This window comes from Equus asinus, chromosome 4 (assembly GCF_041296235.1).
Source record: "Equus asinus isolate D_3611 breed Donkey chromosome 4, EquAss-T2T_v2, whole genome shotgun sequence".
In the NCBI taxonomy this organism is placed as follows: Eukaryota; Metazoa; Chordata; class Mammalia; order Perissodactyla; family Equidae; genus Equus; species Equus asinus.
Window position 1 is genome coordinate 70,814,161 of NC_091793.1, and position 18,718 is coordinate 70,832,878.

Below are 18,718 nucleotides of genomic sequence, written 5' to 3' on the forward strand. Positions count from 1 at the left end.
CCCCACTCCCCCCCCCCCGCCCCCGCCCTCATCACTGAGCTGCCCCTTGGGGAGGGGAAGTTCCGGCTCTGCCCTCTAGGACTGCACGGAGCGCCTGGGAACAGCCCGTCAGGTACTGAGAGCCGGCTCTCGAATTCCCGTCTGTCTCTCTATTCCAGGCAGAACATCTCCAGTTCCTTCAGCTGCTGACCACAGGTCGGGTTGTGAACCTCTCTCTTCCACGTCACTCCCAGAACCCTCTAGTTTGTTACTCTCTTCTTGGAATGCAGCCCCTGGCTGAACACGAGCCCCGGTGGCGTGGGAGACGGCTTATAGGTGTACAAGGACAAATGTTTTCTAATTGGTAATCGGGTATTTATGCTTGTGTGCCTTCTATTTATGGCAGCATAGTGGTCTTGTCTTGCGTTTCCTTTGTGAGGAATTGATTGACCTAAAGATCACCAAGAGCACAGGTGGTCTGCAGTCACCAACACCGTGGAGGCCGTCCATGACAACAGAGGTTTGGGGGTGCTGCTCGGGACCACAGCCCCTCAGCTTTTGTGACAGCATTTAAAAGTCTGGGCTGAACTGAACACCCTCAGATTTTCTTCTTTTGTTTCTCTTTCTTCCACAAGCACTGCTGCTAAGCCATATCTCTCTACTCTTTCGTTATGGGATAGGTTTTGTGAAGCTCAAAATCTTAGGTTACATGTTGCCAATTTCTTTGCATTCTTCCAGGGTGATGAGGTCTTATCTTTTAAAATACTAGTGATTCTGCATTGCTAGTATTAGATTCCAGCTTTGTGCTGTCCCCAGATGTGATCCGCAGCCCTGCTCTGTCTTCATGGGAGTCACCAACAGAACTGCAGAGTCGGGCGGGCTGAGCATAGAGTCCGGTGCACGCTGCCCTGGCTCTCGGGGCAGCAATTCTTTGCCTGGCACTCACCACCTACGGCCATGGAAGCACCCCAGCCACAAGTCCACGGACGGGTCTCTCACGCTCCTGCTCTGGGCCAGGTGCGCAGTCTCTGTGAAGGGATTACCACCACCCTTCCATCCCGGACTTGTGCCAGGACTTTCCCCCAAAGCATCTTGTCGCTCATTCTCAGAGTCCATCGTGTCCTTGTTTAGGGAAGCAGACAGCATTTCCCCAGATATGTGTTCTGTTTCCTGGCCCCTCTCCCAGGCTCCACACCTCCTGGAAAGGTCTAGGGTGCAAATCTGCATTTATTCATGCAAGCTCTCGTGGTTCTCTGGGCTGTCATTTATCTGGGTACCAGACACTATTCAACCTGGCTCAATTCTCCAACTCCTGCTCAGCCACCTTGGGGTCAATTGCCTCTTAACCATATTTTTTTTTCAGTCCCCTGCAGGGTGAAGATCATTAGCATTGTTTAAAACAGTGTGACATCAGAATGGGGTGATTCTCTCCCCACTCCCCCCATGTGCTTTATCACCCATCATGGAGCACCCACTGAGGGCCATCCAGGAAACAAAGGTAAATGAGACAATTCCCCCTCAGGAGCTCTGGTACCGGGATGGCCTCTGTCCCTTCCCGGTTCTTTTTTGTCATCCTGAACACACTGTAGAAAGGCACTGTTCCCTATCTTTGGAATTTCAAACTGTAGTCATGCCCGTGAATTCAACACTCCCAATACAGCCAAGGCATGAAGAAATGAAGTTTTCTAAATAGGAATGGGATGAGATGTAACAGGGCTATTGCATTAACGATGCAGCCGAAGGAGATGGAAAGCTGGAGTGGGCAGGGGCAGGGCTGCGGGCTGGTCAGAGTGGGTTGCCTGTTCATTCACTCGGCACGCACGGAGAGCCGCTCACGAGGTAAGCATCGTCCTCCAAGACAGAGACCTGAGCTGAACGCTAACAGGACCTTGCTTTCAGAGAGCAAGAGGGGGCAGGAGGATGGGGGCATGCAAACAGACCCCCAGACATCAACAGCACAGTGTCGCTATAATCACTGTGAGGAGATGGGGACTGCCTCACTTCATCCAGGGGAATCAGGGAAAGCATAACAGGGGAGGTAAACATCAAGCTGGGTTTTGAGGGGTGCGTAGGAGCTTACCAATAGAAAGGGTGGTGACAGGCCTTCCAGGGAGAGGCAGCGCATGTTCCAAAGTGTGGGACAGAGGACTCACAGCGTGCTGCAGGAGACAGCTTGGGCCCCATCCTGAAGTGCCTTACGTCCCCTGATAGGGATTTGGAGCAGGGGACTGACACTGTCAGGCGGAAGTCTAGGTGGCTGGGGTGGGGGAGGGGCGGTACTGTGGAAGGAAGCCAGCAGACGGACTGCTGAGCAACTCAGCGGTGGGCTCCTACTCAAACCCCCATCCATTTTCATTTCTTCTCCTTCTTCTTTTTTTTCAAATTAAAAACAAAAAGACTTTATGGTTGAAAATTTCAAGCATTTCAAGAATAGGGAGAAGTATAATAAATCCCCATGAACCTGTCACGCAAGATCAACAATTATCAACTCACAGCTGATCTTGTTTCGTCTCTCTCCCCCCAACTCCCTCCATCCCACATCATATGGAAGCCAGTCCCAGACATTATATAATTTCACCTGTAAATATTTCAGTATGTATCTCTAAAAGATAAAGATTCTTGAAAAAATAACCCAAATACATTACCACATCTAAAGAATCAATAATAATTCCTTAATATCAACAATTCTCCAGTCAGAGTTCAAATTTCCCCTGTTGTCTTATACTTTTTTTCCCCTTCAGTTTGATATTGGTTCAAATCAGGATTCAAACAAGCTTCATCATTGTGATTGGTTGTTATGTCTCTTAAATCTCTTTTAATTTACAGCACCCCTTCCAACTTTTTGTTCCCTCCTGCAATTTTTCTTTTTTCTTTTTTGCTGAGGAAGATTTGCTGTGAGCTAACATCTGTGCCAATCTTCCTCTATTTTGTATGTGGGTCACCACCATAGGATGGCTCCCAATAAATGGTGTAGGTCTGCACCAGGGAACCAAACCCAGGCCACTGAAGCGGAGCACGCCAAACTTAACCACTAGGCCAAAGGCTGGGCCTCACCCCTGCAAATCATTTGTTGAAGAAACCACATTCTTGGCCTTGGAGTTTCCCACAGTCTAGACTGCATCTCTCTGGTGGTGTTTAGCATGTACCTCTGTCCCCTAAGTGTCTGCTAAATTGTAGTTACATTCAGAGGTTCAATCAGATACAGGGTTGATTTTTTTTAACAAGACTATTTCCTAGTTGCACTGTCCACTTCTATCAGGAGGCAGAAGGTGTCCTCTGTTGGGAGGTCTCTCTTTTTGTGGCATTGGCAGCCCAGATCCACCAATGAGTTACCGGTGCAATGGTGATATTCTGACTCTGTAATTCTTTCCTCATTGATTAGCTGGAACGTTTCTAAAAAGAGAAACTCAGCTTCACTGCTATTTGGTTCCTCTGAGGTACAGTAGGACAGGAAATGAGGGATGAACACTTGTTCTTTTGCCCCTTTATTTTCCATTTATCAAAACAATGATAGCATTCTCTAAGACAGCATAATGCGATAGAAATATAACACCAGTCACAAATGTAATATTACATTTTCTAGTCATGATGTTAAAAAAAAGAAACAAGTAAAATTAATTTTAATAATATATTTTCTTTAGCCCAATATTTTCAAAATAGTATCATTTCAACATGTAATCAATATAAAAAATATTGAGGGGCTGGCCTGGTGGCATGGTGGTTAAGTTTGCCTGCTCCACTTCGGTGGCCCAGCTTCATGGGTTTGGATCCCAGGCATGGGCCTACACCACTCATCAGCCATGCTGTGGCAGCGACCCACATACAAAATAGAGGAGGATTGGCAGAGATCTTAGTTCAGGGTGAATCTTCCTCTGCAAAAAATAAATAAATAAATAAAAGAGACATTTTACATCTTTTTTTGTATTCTGTCTTTGAAATCGAGTGTGTATTTTACATTCAATTCAGATGTTAAATTTTTATCAGAAATACTTTACCCGCATTTAGATATCACAAAATTTAGAGTGGAAAATGTAGATTCACATACCTAGGTTGCTCCAAACACACTTAAAAGTTTTTCAATAAGTGAATTGAATATCAGATTTTAAATTTAAAATTAAATACAATTTAAAATTCAGCTCCTCAGTTGGACTAGCCATACTGGAAGTGCCCAGGAGCCATGGATGGTGGGTGGGGCCTGGAGTGGACAGCACAGGTTCAAGCAAACCAGGGAGGTGGGTCTTCTTTCAAGGACCTTTATATACACATGGATTTAAACATGTTTGAAGTGTTTTAATGCATGCTGTTATTATCCTTATTGAAACTCGCAGTCACCTCTTTGGCCGGGGAGCCTCTTTATTTAGTCCTGAGCCCTTGACACACTCTAAATGTCTCTGACAGCTGCCTTGCTTTCTTGTCTGACAATGTCTCAGGGTCTTCTTAACCATCTTTCTCCCAAGACCTGAAATCAACCATTTCTTCAAGGAGCTCTGGTTCTTCCTAGGGCGAAATGCTCATTAGGAATCAAATTCTAGGCCCTCGGGTGCTCCCTGCTATTGGATTGATCATTGTTTTAAGGACTTCTTAGTGGACAGAGCTAGAAAACATGATTTTTTAAAAAGAAATGATTGATATTATTATAAAACAAAAGTTTTATATGAATTTATAATGATATTTCAAGAGTTCATAACATTTCCAACTCAGATTCAGAACCATACATTTTACTTAACCTTATTAATCTCACATCTGTATCTCCTTTCTCGCATAGGAAAAAGCCCATTTGTCAGTGACACTAACATAATTACTTGTGTGCATTATTTCATAGTATGCATACAGTATCTCAGAACAATACCAGCGCTCCACCAACAATATAATTACTGAAAACAATGTGTTTCTTTCTCTCAGTTCATTTTGTCTTAAATGTATATATCTCTCCATGATTGTGCAGTCAAATTACTACCATTTTAAAGTCAGATAGGATGTTCTGTCTCATTGTATCTACTGACGGGACACATAGTTACGTTCATTTGTTCCATTTTACTATCAACTTTTGGGATTACTTTTTCAAAAGGAATTTTTGTTATATAATAATGTAAAATATTTTCATGGTTCCAAAACCAAGTCTAAAAACCCAATGTCTATTAAAACAAGTCTAGATTCCACCCCCGGCCCCTCCATCTTACTCCCTCCTTCCTCACATGGATAATCTTAAAACATGTTGTGGTTTATCTACTTAAAAATATAAAAAAATCTTGTACATGCTTGTATCACACATTTTAAGATAAACAGTAGCATACTATTCACACTTTGCCCCACCTTGCTTCTTTCACTTGACAATACATACAATAGCATAAGAAATATTCCTCATTCCTTTTTATAGCTGCATAATATTCCATTGTGAGGATATGCTATAGTTCATTCGATCTGTCCTCACACGAAGATATTTGGGGGGTTTCCAGTTTTTGATATTGTAAATAGTGCTGCCATTATTTCGTCTTCTGCATATGCCGTCTCATATTGTGACTGAGATGGGTACCTGGAAGTGAGAGGAGTAGGTGAAAGGAGTGAATGCATACGTGATTTTGCTAGATATTCCCAACTTTGCTTGACAAGTGTCGTCAATTTTGCATTTCCACCAGCACTGTATGAGGTGCCTGTTTTCCTACAGCCTTGCTGTCTGAGTATATTGTCAAGTTTTGGGTTTTCGTCAGCCTGATAGGTGAGAAAATGGTGTCTTGGTCTAGCTTTAATTTCTATTTATCCCAATACAACTTAGTAAAAAGCACATCTTTCACCCATTCATTCACGATGCTGCCTTTATCAAAGTTGAAATTTCCATGCCCGATTAGGTCTGTTTCTGGATTCCGTATTCCATTCCATTGGTCTGTCTTTTTATTCACCATCAACACTAAATTGCTTCACTTAGAGAGGCTCCATAATATGTTTTAAGGTCTGAGAGGGCTGCCCGCCTTCCCCACAATTGCTTTTCTTTTTCAGGCTTTTTTCCTGGCTATTCTTGTTTCTTTCTTTATCCAAACAAACTTTATAATCGTTAACTCACCTAGCCGTGCTCTCCCACCACCAAGAAAAGATAATATTTTTCTCTGGATTGCAATAACTTAAGACTTTGACCTGTGGAGAACTAACTCCTTCATGATGCTGACCCTTCCTCACCCAGAACACACGGTTTCATTCGTTCGAGTGTACCTCCATGGGCGTTGGTAGTGTTTTATGGTTTTTCTCACACAAGTTTTCGACATTTCTTTTTACATTTAAGCCTAGATAGTTGATACTTTCTTCTTTGCCATCATAACCATTCTTATCTTCCATTTTATCTTCTGACTGGTTTTGCCTATCTATATGAAAACTTTTGATTCGTATGTTAATTTTGGGAGAGAAGACTTCTATCCAACACACCCACGTGGGCTAGCCTCAGCTACTCACCAACTCTGGCCTCCGAGAACCAGTCTCCTGCTTCCACTTTACTGATGGGGGCGGCTCTCCAGCCATCTCTCCCCTTCTTCAAATTATTCAAAGGCAATGGGAACCTGCCTTTCCACAGCTGATTTCTGGCAAAATGAGGCTCGCCAACTAACCCAGGCACAAACAAATCTCTAACACCCAACATTTAAAAAGACACGTTGAAACATTAATAAAATAATGGCTAACGAAGGAGGTGTCGAAGGAGATAAATGATCTATATACATTTGGGGAGATTTGAGTTTAAATGTTCTTTTAATGCAGTCCCCAAGTGACTTCCACATTCTCTTCCTTCTGCTGGAGACAATGAACAGAGTGCATGGAACCCAAGGAACTCGATATCTTGGAAACTGGTCATCTCCCACACCACCTCTCCTTCCTTCTCAGGAACTCCTAAGAGAATTGACTAAGTTAAATTTGATACACTACCAGCAGGAAGTGGCTATCCTTGTGTTTTTTTTTTAAAGACTGGCCCTGAGCTAACATCGGTTGCCAATCTTCCTCTCTCTCTTTTTCCTTCTTCTCCCCAAAGCCCCCCAGTACACAGTTGTATATTCTAGTCGTAGGTCCTTGTGGATCTGCTATGTGGGATGCCACCTCAGCATGGCCTGATGAGCAGTGCCATGTCCACGCCCAGGATCTGAACCAGTGAAACCCTGGGCTGTCGAAGCAGAGCACGTGAACTTAACCACTCGGCCACAGGGCCCACCCCAGGAAGTGGCTATCCTTAAGAGCAATGTGTAAGTCAGTCCAATATCTTATAATAAGTTCCTTACATTTTAATCAGGTGTCTTTAATAATTTCTTGTTTTTATTTAATTTTTTTCTATTGAGGTAACGTTGGTTTATAACATTACATAAATTTTGGTGTGCAACATTATATTTCAGCTTCTGTGTAGACTACGTTGTGTTCACCACCAAAAATCTAGTTGCCATCCATCACTGTACAAATGTGCCCTTTTACTCCTTTTCATCCTCCTCCCTTCCCCTCTCCCCTCCCCCTCTTCCCTCCTTTCTGGTAACCACCAATCTACTCTCTGTGTCTATGTGTTTGTTTGTTGTTCTTGTTGTTTTTATCTTCTACATATAAGAGAAGTCAGACAGTATTTGGCTTTCTCCATTTGACTTATTTTGCTTAGCATAATACACTCCAGTTCCAGCCATGTTGCAGAAAATGGCAAGATTTCGCTTTTTTATGGCTGAGTGGTATTCCATTACATATATATACCACATCTTCTTTATCCATTCATCCACTGATGGGCACTTGGGTTGTTTCCAAGTCTTGGCTGTTGTGAATAATGCTGCAATGAACATAGGGGTGCACATATCTTTTAGAATTAGTGTTTTCATGTTCTTTGGATAAACACCCAGAAGTAGAATAGCAAGATCATATGGTATTTCTATTTTTAATTTTTTGAGGAATCTCCATACTGTTTTCCATAGTGGCTGCAACAGTTTGCATTCTACTAGGAGTGTATGAGGGTTCCCTTTTCTCCTCATCCTCTCCAACACTTGATGTTTCTTATCTTTTTAATAATGGCCATTCTGACGGGTGTAAGGTGATAGCTCATTGTAGTTTTGATTTGCATTTCCCTGGTAAGTAGTGATGTTGAACATCTTTTCATGTGCCTGTTGGCCATCTGTATATCTTCTCTGAAAAAATGTCTGTTTAGATCCTCTACCCATTTTTTAATTGGATTGTTTTTCATTGTTGAGTTGTATGAGATCTTTATATATTTTGGATATTAACCCCTTATAGGCTATATGATTTGTAAATACCTTCTCCCAATTGGTGGGTTGTCTTTTCGTTTTGTTGATGGTGTCCTTTGCTTTGCAGAAGCTTTTTAGTTTGATGTGGTCCCATTGGTTTATCTTTTCTTTTGTTTCCCTTGCTTGAGGAGACATGATATTCAAAAAGAAACTGCTAAGATTGATGTCAAAGAGAGTACTACCTATGTTTTCTTCTAGGAGTTTTATGGTTTCAGGTCAGACTTCCAAGGCTTTAATCCCTTTTGAGTTAATTTTTTTGTATGGTGTAACATAATGGTCTACTTTCATCCTTTTGCATGTGGCTGTCCAGTTTTCCCAACACCACTTATTGAAGAGACTTTGCTTTCTCCCTTGTATGTTCCAGGCTTCCTCTGTAGAAGATCAGCTGTCCATAGATGTGGGAGCAACGATTTCTTTTTAAATTGTCTTGAAGTAACGTCTTTCATTGTTATGTGATTGGTGAAGACTACTGACATTTCTCAGAATCACCAGAGGCTGTGAGTTGATGCTGTCTTTTTCAGTTTGGTTAAGAAACCCACAAGGTATCTTGAGGAAAGTTCTTGAGAGGGCTGGCCCTGAGGGGGGAAAAATGGCTGAAGATCATCCACTGGATCTCTAAGCCCCGCTGATTTTCCTGCCTCTTCCCCCCCCTGCCCTGTCCTCCTCTGCCCTCCCCAGGATGGCTGCATCAATGTTCCACAGTCCCCTCCCCAGCTCCTTACTTTTCCAACCTACCTTGCACAGGGCAACCTCCTTCACGGGCCTTGCCACTGTGAGCTGACTCAGGGGCCTGTGGAAGCACCGCTCAGCCAGGGACCAGCAGGTGAAGTAAGGCAAGGACTGCACCTCTTTCATCTTTTTATCTCTAAAGTGCAGGGGACATGGTAGAAGCTCAAGAGGGATGAATGAACGAATGTATTCACGTATGTATGCATGAATGAATCCATCAGCCAAAGCTTTGGTCCTTCTGCACTTGAATCTCTCCCAGCCATGTCCTCTGGGGCAGCCCTGAGGGGAAAAGCATCTTCACCGGTTGCTTCTGTATGGGGGTGGGGTGGGGGCTTTCCTAACATCTCCCAACTGCACAAACCCCTGCATGCGTTTCTACGTTGCATTCCTCCACAATGTTGTTGGGACGGCGTTGAAGATTTGGGCTGCAAATTAGAAGTGCTCCTTGATCTTTGGCCTGCCTGGTATCCTCCTTTTGTGTACTTGTTCCCCAGCAGTGCCCTTTAGGTTCCCTCCTTATGTTTTGTACTCCTCCTGTATAAGCTTGTTCTCTGGAAAGGATCTGATCCATTTACTCGCAGCCGAGAGGGTATTACCTAGATAGGTTCTGTGTCGGCCCTCCTGTGTGTATCTGCACCATAATAATGGACACAGCCTTCAATTGTAGGAGTGACTCCAGACGGTACAGCGTTGCTGATCCCAGAGCCTGTGGGTGGTGCACTGGGATGCAGGGTTGGGGAGACTGAAAGTGGGAGCCCCCAAAGAAGAACACGTGGTCAATCCACTTTGGGGACTGGCCCTTGCTGTTTGAGCCCTCACGCCCTCTCCTGCCTGGCCACCGGCTGGCCGTTTAGTCTACAACTCAGCTCTTCTCAGCCACAGCGCCTTCCTCACTTAGTACGTCATTTGTGTCCTTCCACTGTGGCCAAGTTTGTGTATCCCCTGATGGGAGTGTGGACTCCCTGAGGGTGGGGACTGGGTCTCACTTCTTTCTAGTGCTCCTAAGCGCTCGCTTCTGGGCTTTCTAGCCCAGCCATGAAGCAACACACCTGGTGGGCTACCTGCTAGCCTTCCCTGTGTCTCCAGTTAGCTTTGTGTGGCAGACCATGTTTCCAAAAACAGCTACAGCACCATTTCTGTCCCATATGCCCTTCAGAATCTTGCTGTTCCCCATCAAGAAGTAGAGTCTATTTTCCGTCGCCTTGAATCTAGGCAGAACTTTATGTCTCAATGAAGACAATGTGGCTGAGCGATGCTCTGTGATTTCCAAGGTTCCCTAAAAGGTGATAGGGCTTCCACCTGCCTATCTCCTGTTAACCTCACCTTTGGCACCCAGTGACCACCATGCTATGAGGAAGCCCAAATTAACCTAAGTAGAGAGACCACATGGAGAGGTCCAGACAGAAAGGAACTGAGGCCCCCCCTCACTCAACAGCCAGCACTGACCACCAGGCATGCGAGTGAGTGTGTGTTCAGATGATCCCGGCGGCAGCACTGAAGTCGTCTAGCTGCGGCCCTGACACTGTGGAGCAGAGACAAGCTGTCCCCATTATGCTCTCTCCAAAATCCTGACCTGCAGAATCCATGCACACAACAAATGGTTGTTTTATTCCACTGAGTTTGGGGGCGATTTATTATAAAACCCTAGCAACTGGAATGCTGTGCAGTGATGGGCAAGCTATTTCTCTATGAGCCTAGAGTTTCTCATCATTCAGGCTCCTTTCACAGGAAGAGGGAAGGAAGAACTGGAACACGCCTCATCCTCTTCTCTCTCCTAGTTAATTCTCCCTCATTCCTCCTCCCTGTCCCCTGGCTTTATTGCGGTATAATTGATATACAAAAAATCGCACGTAATTAATGTGTACAATTTGGTGAGTCTGGACATAGGTATATACTCGTGTTACCATCACCACAATCCAGGCACTATACATACCCATCACCTCCAAAAGTTTCCTAGCATGCCCACCCCCCCCCCTTTTTTTGTGGTAGGAACGTTTAACATGAGATCTACCCTCTTGAATTTTTAAGTACATAACATCTTACTGCCAACTATAGGTACTACGTTGTACGGCAGATCTCTGGAACTTAGTCCCCTTGCATAACTGTAATTTTATACCCATTGAACAACAACGCCCCATCTCCTCTTCCCTCAACCCCTGCGCACCACCATTCTACTGTCTACTTTTGTAGCTTTGACTACTTGAGATGCCTCATATAAGAGAAGTCACATAGCGTTTGTCCTTCTGTGACTGCCATTTCACTTAACATTTCTTCCAGGTCAATCTATGTGATCACGAATGGTTGGACTTCCTTCTTTTTAAAGTCTGAATAATATTGCATTGTAGGTATATGCCACATTATCTTGATCTATTCATCTGACAATGTATATTTGGGTTGTTTCCATATCTTGGTTATTGTGAAGAATGTTGCCATGAACATGGGAGTGCAGATACCTCTTTGAGATCCCGATTCCAACTTTTTTTGGAGACATACTCAGAAGTGGGATGGCTGGATCTTATTCCATTTTTAATTTTTTGAGAAGCCTCCATACTGTTTTCCATAATTGCAAAACCATTTTACATTCCCATCAACAGTGTTGGGTTTGAGGGTTCCAGTTTCTCCACAACCTCACCGACATTTGCCATCTTTTGTCTTTTTGAGAGTGGACATTCTAACAGATGTGAGGTAACATCTCATTGTGGTTTTGTTTGCCTTTCCCTGTTGATTAAGATGTCGAGTATTTCTTCATGTAGCTGTTGGCCATTTGTATGTCTTCTTTGGAGAAATGTCTATTCAAGTCTTTTGCCCATTTTTTAATCGGGTCATTTGTCTTTTTGCCATTGAGTTTTAAGAGTTCCTTATGTATTTTGGAAATCAAGCTCTGTCAGTACGTGGTTTGCAAACAGTGTCTCCCATTCCACAGGATGCCTGTCACTCTGTTGATTGCCTCCTTTCTGTGCAGAGCGTTTGAGGTTGGTGCAGTTCCGCTTGTTTATTTTTGCTCCTGTTGTGCCTCATTCCTTCCCCACATCGGTGCAACCTTACTTCCTCAGAGGAGCCTTCTCCGGGCCTCCCACCCGCCTCCCATGGCAGCTCAGGTCACCGGTCATAAGCTCTGAGGCACTTTGTATTTCTTCACCCAGTAAGTGATGATGCATTTGTTTGTGGTTATTCCTGAAGCCTCAAACTCCCGAAGGGGAAGGATATTGTCAGTCAGTCCTGCTCACCGTGACGTCTCATCAGTCAGCTCAGAGCCTGGCACTCGGAAAGTTGCGGACTGAATGAACTGGGACTTGCCCAAGGTTATCCTCCATTTAGTACTAGAGCTGGGACCAGGACCCGGTGCCCAACACTCAGGTGAAGGCTTTCTTTGCTATACCCGTTCGCCTCCGCCTCAAACCTCCTGTTGCTTTTCTCAGCTCCCAAACTTCTGACCATCTAGAGATTAAGGCACGGTGTCTTCAGCCTCTCCTCAAACCGAAAACATTCCATCTTCATCTCAACAGCCGCGTTCTTGCCAAAATAAGCCAAGAAAGGTTATGGGAGTGCCTGGATTCCAGCAGGAGTTGAGCTGGTCTAAGAAGAAAAACAGAGAAAAAGGAAATATCCCAAAATGTTGATTTGTTTAAACTTCTTCACAAACTTAACAACACAAGGAAACCAACAGAGACGAGCTTGTAATGAAGTAATCAGCCGATGCTGCTAATATTCCAGTAACATAAAATGATTCCCCACATTTCATGGGGCAGATATGAATAGGGTCATTAAAATATGGCCAAAGACGGGAGGGAGAGTTTACTTTTTCTGTCTCCTTAGAGTCTGTGTTCTGAAAGCTCAGCAGGAATTTAAACAAATTGCATGGAGGAATGGTGAATCTGATCACATGTAAAGAAAAAGCCCCTTTCAAACTTCTCTTCCCTTTAATAAATACATTGACTTCTGCAAGTTTTGCTTTTTAAAAACCCTGCAGGTTCTTTTCCCCATCTAGAAGATGGGAAAAACAAAATTAGCATCGAATTGTTCTAATATTGTCCTGCATATTTTTTTCTCTAGGTCAGGAAGAATGTAGCTTCTCTCATATAAAGGAATGTAAGAAGGGAAGGAAGGTAGGTAATAGGGAACGGGGATCACAATGCCTCCTCTTCCATTAAAAGGTGAAAAATGAAGTTGGAGGCAATCTAAGGAGAGAGCTAGGGGCGAAAGGGATTCCGACAGGAAAGCGGGCCTGAGAGGTCACACCCCCACGAGGAGGGGAGAACCGGCTCTCTGGGCCTATGGCTCCTCTGCACTCCTGACAAGAGGACAAGACGCAACTGTAGGAAGAGGCACTGAAGGGAGAGAGGCCCCGCCACCCTCATGGGGCGAATTTAGTTGAACGAATGGCCCAGCTCGCTGAAACTCGTGGAGGGTGGCGGTTCAGTGCTCGGACCTCGGACAAGTTACTTCACTTGTTTCAGCCTCAACCTTCTCATCTGTAAAATGGCGGGGAAGACAGCCTACCTCGCAAAGTTCTGCCGGTTAAAAAATATAAAGGAAATACACTGTGTCACCTAGCACACTGTAAGTCCTCCACAAACGTTAGGAAGAGAAAGAGAGCAGTCTCCCATGAAGCATCCTTTGGGAGACGCTCCTCAGCCCTACAGAGGCTGGTGGCCCCCGAGGGCTAGGGGGACCCCTTAACCAACTGTCCCCATGCTTCTCCAAGACGGGCAGCTCAGTCCTGGGCTGTGGCGCGGCTTGAGCGCCTGGGGCTCATCACCTAGTTTGCTTAAGCAAGTTCTTTCACACACCCCCATACACATTTTGGCCCGAAAATTCAGTGAGGTTTTTTTCTTCCTTCTTCCTCTGTTGTTGGGTTCTGATTATTTCCATCTGGCTGCGGCAGCGCGAGTGGAGTCTCTAAACAAAACAAAACAAAACAAAAACCCTCCCTACAAAACACACATGCACCAAACCTAGAAGGCCGCTTCGCTTCTCGCCAACAGGCGCTCGGATAGCGACTCGCGCGAGCCGCGGGGGGGCGGGGGGCGAGGGCAGGACCCCCGGCACCTGCGCGCGCTGCTTGCTGAGAGAGGGGCAGCGCAGAGCCAGGGCCCCCCCTCCCTTCCCTCCGTTCCCTCCAGTCTCCGGCTTCCGCCCCGGCGCCCGGAGAAGCGGGCGCACTGGGAACGGCGACCCGGGCATCTCCCGGCGGAGGGGAAGAGGGAGGTCGGGAGGGAGGGTGATTTCAGAGATTGAAAACAGATCAGTCCCTGCGCCTTAGCTCCGTAGCTCATCTGACTTGAGTTAGCGACCCCCCACCCACCCTGGCGCCTTAAAAAAAAGTGTCGGAGATTGGCGCGTTCTTTCGTTCTCTGCTCGAACTTTCCTCGTGTGCTTTCTTTCCTCGGTGCAGGGGAGCAGAGTCCTCGGCCGCCCCCTTCTCCTCCGGGTCCCCCCAAGTCCCCCAAGGCGGGTGCGCGCGGCGCGGGCTGGGGTGCGGCGCTCGGGTGTGCGGCGGTCGAGCGCGCGGGGGCGCTGCGCCGTCCGGGCGGCGCTGATGGATTGCAGGAGTGCCGGAGCTCGCCAGCCGAGGCAGCACGGCTCCGCGGACTTTTTTTCAAACTCCTATCAATGAGACTTCGAGGAGGAGCGGGAGGCGGCGGCGGCGGACGCGGAGGAAGGCGAGGAGGAGCCGGTGGAGCCGGAGGAAGGAGCGCGGGTTGCGCGGCGCCCCGGAGCCTAGGCGAGCTGCCCGCTCGCTCGCGGTAGGGGCTGCCAGGCCCCCGCCCGCCTCTGGGTCTCCTCCCCTGCTTGGCCTGCCCCGCCCCGGCCCGACTGAGCCCCGGCACACGGCAGCCCGCGGCGGGTCGCCGCGCCAGCCAAGTTGGGATGGGGGGCCGCAGCCACCGCCCGGCGCCCGAGAGGCCACCTGCGTGCTAGAGGCAAACTTTTGTCTCCCTCGGTAAAGTTGCATTGGCCTTCTTTTGCTTGCTTTTCGTTGCGAAGTGCTCTCTACCCTGGGGAGCCCAGGCCGAGTGGGATGCTGCGCCGTCTCGGATGGTCTTTCGGCCGAGTACTCGCGCCACTGCGCGGAGATCAGGGCACCGGGCTTAGGGGGCCCGGGGTCTAGTGGGGCGGCCCCGTTTTATGCTCTGGCCAAGCCGGGCGGGGACGTAAAAGGGGTTCTGGGGCTAGGAATTCTTGGTTAGGGGGCGATTTTGCATCCTCCTTCCTACCTGGGGAATAGAGTCTCTCTTCTCGGGCTGCACAGCCGGGCCGGCCCCCGCCCCATCTCCACGGCGCCCGATCCCAGGGTTGTTTTTGCGGGAGGTGAGGTGAGGTGAGGTGGCCCGGGGGGCGGGGGGGCGGTGGCACCAGAGGCTAAGATGCAGCGAAGCTCCCGGAGGTGGGCGATGGGAGTGTGTCTTAGGGGAGTGTGCTGTGTGTGGAGAGGCTGCAGCCAGCCACTTGCGAACTTCTAACTGCACTTCTCCGCGCTATCCGTCCCGGATCCCTGCCTTTCTTTCTTCTTCCCTTCTTCCTTCCCCTTGTCCGGCCTTGTCGCCCCCTCCCCCTCGGTCAGGCTCTCCTCTCCCGGCTCCCTTCTTGCTTCTTTCCTCCTCCTTCTCCTCTCCTGCCCTCCGCCCCGAGATCCGCTTGACTTCCCGAAGGGATCGTCGCGTAATCCCTCGCCCCGTCCTCCTGTCCCCCCACCCCTCACTTTCATCCCCACCTCCCACTCATAGTCGTCGCCCCCGCCTCCCCCGCCCGGCAATCTCTCAACAAGTATATTTGCTGAGGAATTTGAAAAATCCACTACTGCAACTTGATCTGTGTGTGATGGATGGGGAGAGGCGCGGAGAGAGTTGGGCGCCAATCCTATTAAGGGTTTAGAGAGGGGAGCGTTTTCCCTGGGCGGGGACGGGGGGGATTGCAGGGAGGGGAGGAGGAAGGGAGCGTGTGCTTGTGTGTGTGAGTGTGAGCGCGCCCGCCGCGTCGGGGAGCTGGAAGTCCACCCAACTCTGCGCCTTTTCAGCCTGGCAGTAATTGCTGTCATTTCCTAGGAAACCCGACTTTTACAGCGGGAGGAGCTGGGACTGGAGACCTCGCGCTTCACCCCGGGTGACCGGCCGCGGAGGCTCTGGAAGGCCTTGGGTCCTCCCTCCCCGTCCCCCCAGGGGGCCTCCCTCTATTCCTCTCTCTTTTGTATAATTTTTGTGGCTCTCAGAGTTGATCCCGGCTGGGAAAGTAGACCTTTTCTTCAAGTCTGGTGCCGGGCCCTGGGGGTCTTTTCTGCACTCCTCTGCCCCCACCCCGCCCGGGCATCCCGCTCGGTGCACGGCCTCTGGCGCGGGCTTTGCAGCCCGGTGGCCGTGGACGAGTCCCGGGCCCCCGCTTACCGCCCCCGCCGGCGTGTGGAGGTTTAATCCCGACAGCTTCAGATAAAGGGAGCAGTTGTAAAACGCTCATACGCTGTTTGCAGACGAGGCTCTGGGGGATGTTGGAGAATTTGAAAGTAAACGTTTCCCTCGCAAGCGGCATAAAATAGTGTTTAAACAAATATTGTATTGGCATGCTCAGGGGGCTCGGTGCCAAAAAGTAAAGTAAATAAACTGTGAAATCCAAAATATACAGCGGCGGAAAGCGGCGGAATAGGCGTGCTTGTCACCAGTCCCCCAGATGAGATCTGTTTGTTCTAGCCACCTCACCTAGGAGCCCCCTCCCCGCCCACTTCCTTACCTAGGCTGGGAGTTTCCTTCCGTCTTCCCGTGTGGGGGCAGGCCTCCCTGGGCCTGAGAGCGGCTTTGCAGTGCTCAGTGCTCAGTCGGGAGGAAAGGCATTGTGTGCCTACCTGGGCTGGTCTCCCCAGGGGAGGGCAGGGCACCCTGGCTCTGCGTGGCTGCTTTGACTTTTGATGCTCTCTGGGCTTGTCCCAGCTTCTGGTCAGCCCTGGGAGTAATTCTAGACAGCAGAATCTACACCATGCAGATGCATCCCCTCCAGGGCCTCCCTCCCTTCCTGGGCCCCTGACCTCTCTTCTTGCTCCTCTTTCTTCCTGCATCTTTCTTGCTTTCGTTTTCTAGACTTGCTGCTTCCTCCTCCCACCGCCGTGGGCTACAGGAAATTGCGGGGATGTGCTCTCCCAGATTTAAGTTCCCCTTACACCCAGACATGGGGAAAGTTGTCACTTGTCTGAGAGTTTCAAAGTTAGTTATATTTTGTAATATTTAGGATGGTTTTGTATTTCCCCTCTGCTTTCAGAAATATGCTAATTTCGTGAGGTTATTTAGTCATTTGAGGGAGATTTAAACTAACGCAGGAAGATCCCCATCCAGGTGAGGAGCCCCCTTGCCCAGGAAATGGCCCTCAGGTGAACCAGCTGTCCCTGGGTCTGGCATCTGAGTGAGAGGCTGTGCTCAGAGCACTCTGGTTTTGGGGTCAGTGGGTGAGGGTGAGAGGGAGAAAAACACTCCCAAGCCAGGAGCAAGGTGGGACTGTCCGAGATGTTTTTATCCTCCGTGGGAGTTGTTTTGAGGGGAGTTTGCACGGGGTTCAGACTCCTTGAGCAGAGCCTGCCCGGCTGCTCCCCAGCTCACTCTGACCCTGGCCGTGGCCTTAGAGTGGACTCTTGACTTGGCCCGCGAGGCCCGGCAGGCGGCCATAGAGTGGAGTGCCACTCCACTTTCTCAGGGATGCTCCAGCCCACTTGTGGGGAGAGCATTGAACAGAGGAAATCCTTTGAGTTGCCTGGTCGGAAGAGGGGGCCACAGGGCAGCAGCGGCTCATTGCCTGGCTGCGGGGGTCTTGGGGGCTGTGTACTGTAGCTGGCTTGTTTGCACTGCTGACTGAAAAATACACAAATACTTCATGCTTTTTGTACTCCCACAAGTGCCCTGTACACAGTGCAGCCCCTGGGGCTGGATTAGCAAAGCAGGGGATTCAGCAGGCAGGCAGACAAAATTGGGTATTTGCCTAATAAACACCCTTCTTCCATCGGGGCCTCCCTTGGCCACCGTGGGGCTGGGGGGGGGACTTCACCCCACCGATGCCAGTGTTTCCCCTTAAATGAGAGCAGGAGGTTGTCATGTGCACTTTGAAAGCCCGTGTGACCCCTACACACCCAGCTGGCTTGTTTAAGCTCAAAACTCAAATCCTGCATCCTTGTGTACTCTAGCGCTGGGGCCGCGTGTCTCTTCCTGGGGAAATTCAGCAGGCTTCCTTTCATCTCAGTGACGATGCTCATGATGCTGGCTCTGGCTCCAGGGAGGTGGAGCAAACCAGCCTTACTTCTTGGGGGGTGGGGAGGGTTCTACCTGTGCCAGGGTCTGTTTCCTGGTGCACCAGGGATGGCCAGGCCAGGTGGACCTCGCTGTGGACAGCTGCACTGTTCCCCGGGCCAGGGCCCTTTGAAAAGGAACCCCGGGAAGCAGCTCCCCCTTTCTTTTCAGTGAGTGGCACAGGCATGGACAAATAAGGCACGTGAAGAATGCAAAAGAGAGAAGCTTTTCTCAGATTCCAGAAAATTCAGAGAGGCAGAATAGGTGACTGTACCAGCAACCAGAACATGCAGCAGATTTCAGTGCTTTTAAAGATCCCGGAGGAAACCTGCTCTGAAACTCTCTCAGGCTGCCTTAAAAGATGGTCTGGGCAGGGGTCATGGTTGGCGTTTGGTGGTGTCCTTTGGTAAAGAGCAATAGCTTCATGGTTTTCAAATAAGCATGACACTAGATTCAATGTTACTCATTTTCTCTGAAATTAATTTGAGTGTTTGCTGTGGAATA

General features: G+C 48.3%; 1 protein-coding gene and 1 long non-coding RNA gene across 5 annotated transcripts in view; one reads left to right on the top strand and one right to left on the bottom strand.

Annotated features, from left to right (window-relative positions):
• Nucleotides 1–7,469: 7,469 nt before the first annotated feature.
• On the bottom strand, nt 7,470–16,990 carry LOC139045094 (uncharacterized). Its single transcript, XR_011502763.1, has 3 exons — nt 16,677–16,990; nt 8,961–12,530; nt 7,470–8,800 (listed from the first exon to the last, which is right to left on the bottom strand). It is a non-coding gene; the product is annotated as an uncharacterized lncRNA (long non-coding RNA).
• Nucleotides 13,666–18,718, top strand: part of GLI2 (GLI family zinc finger 2) — a 252,502-nt gene continuing 247,449 nt past the window's right edge. For all 4 annotated transcript variants that reach the window (XM_070507496.1, XM_070507498.1, XM_070507495.1 and 1 more), the window contains exon 1: nt 13,666–14,898. The gene's annotated coding sequence lies outside the window, so the exon portion shown is untranslated. The remainder of the gene's footprint in view (nt 14,899–18,718) is intronic.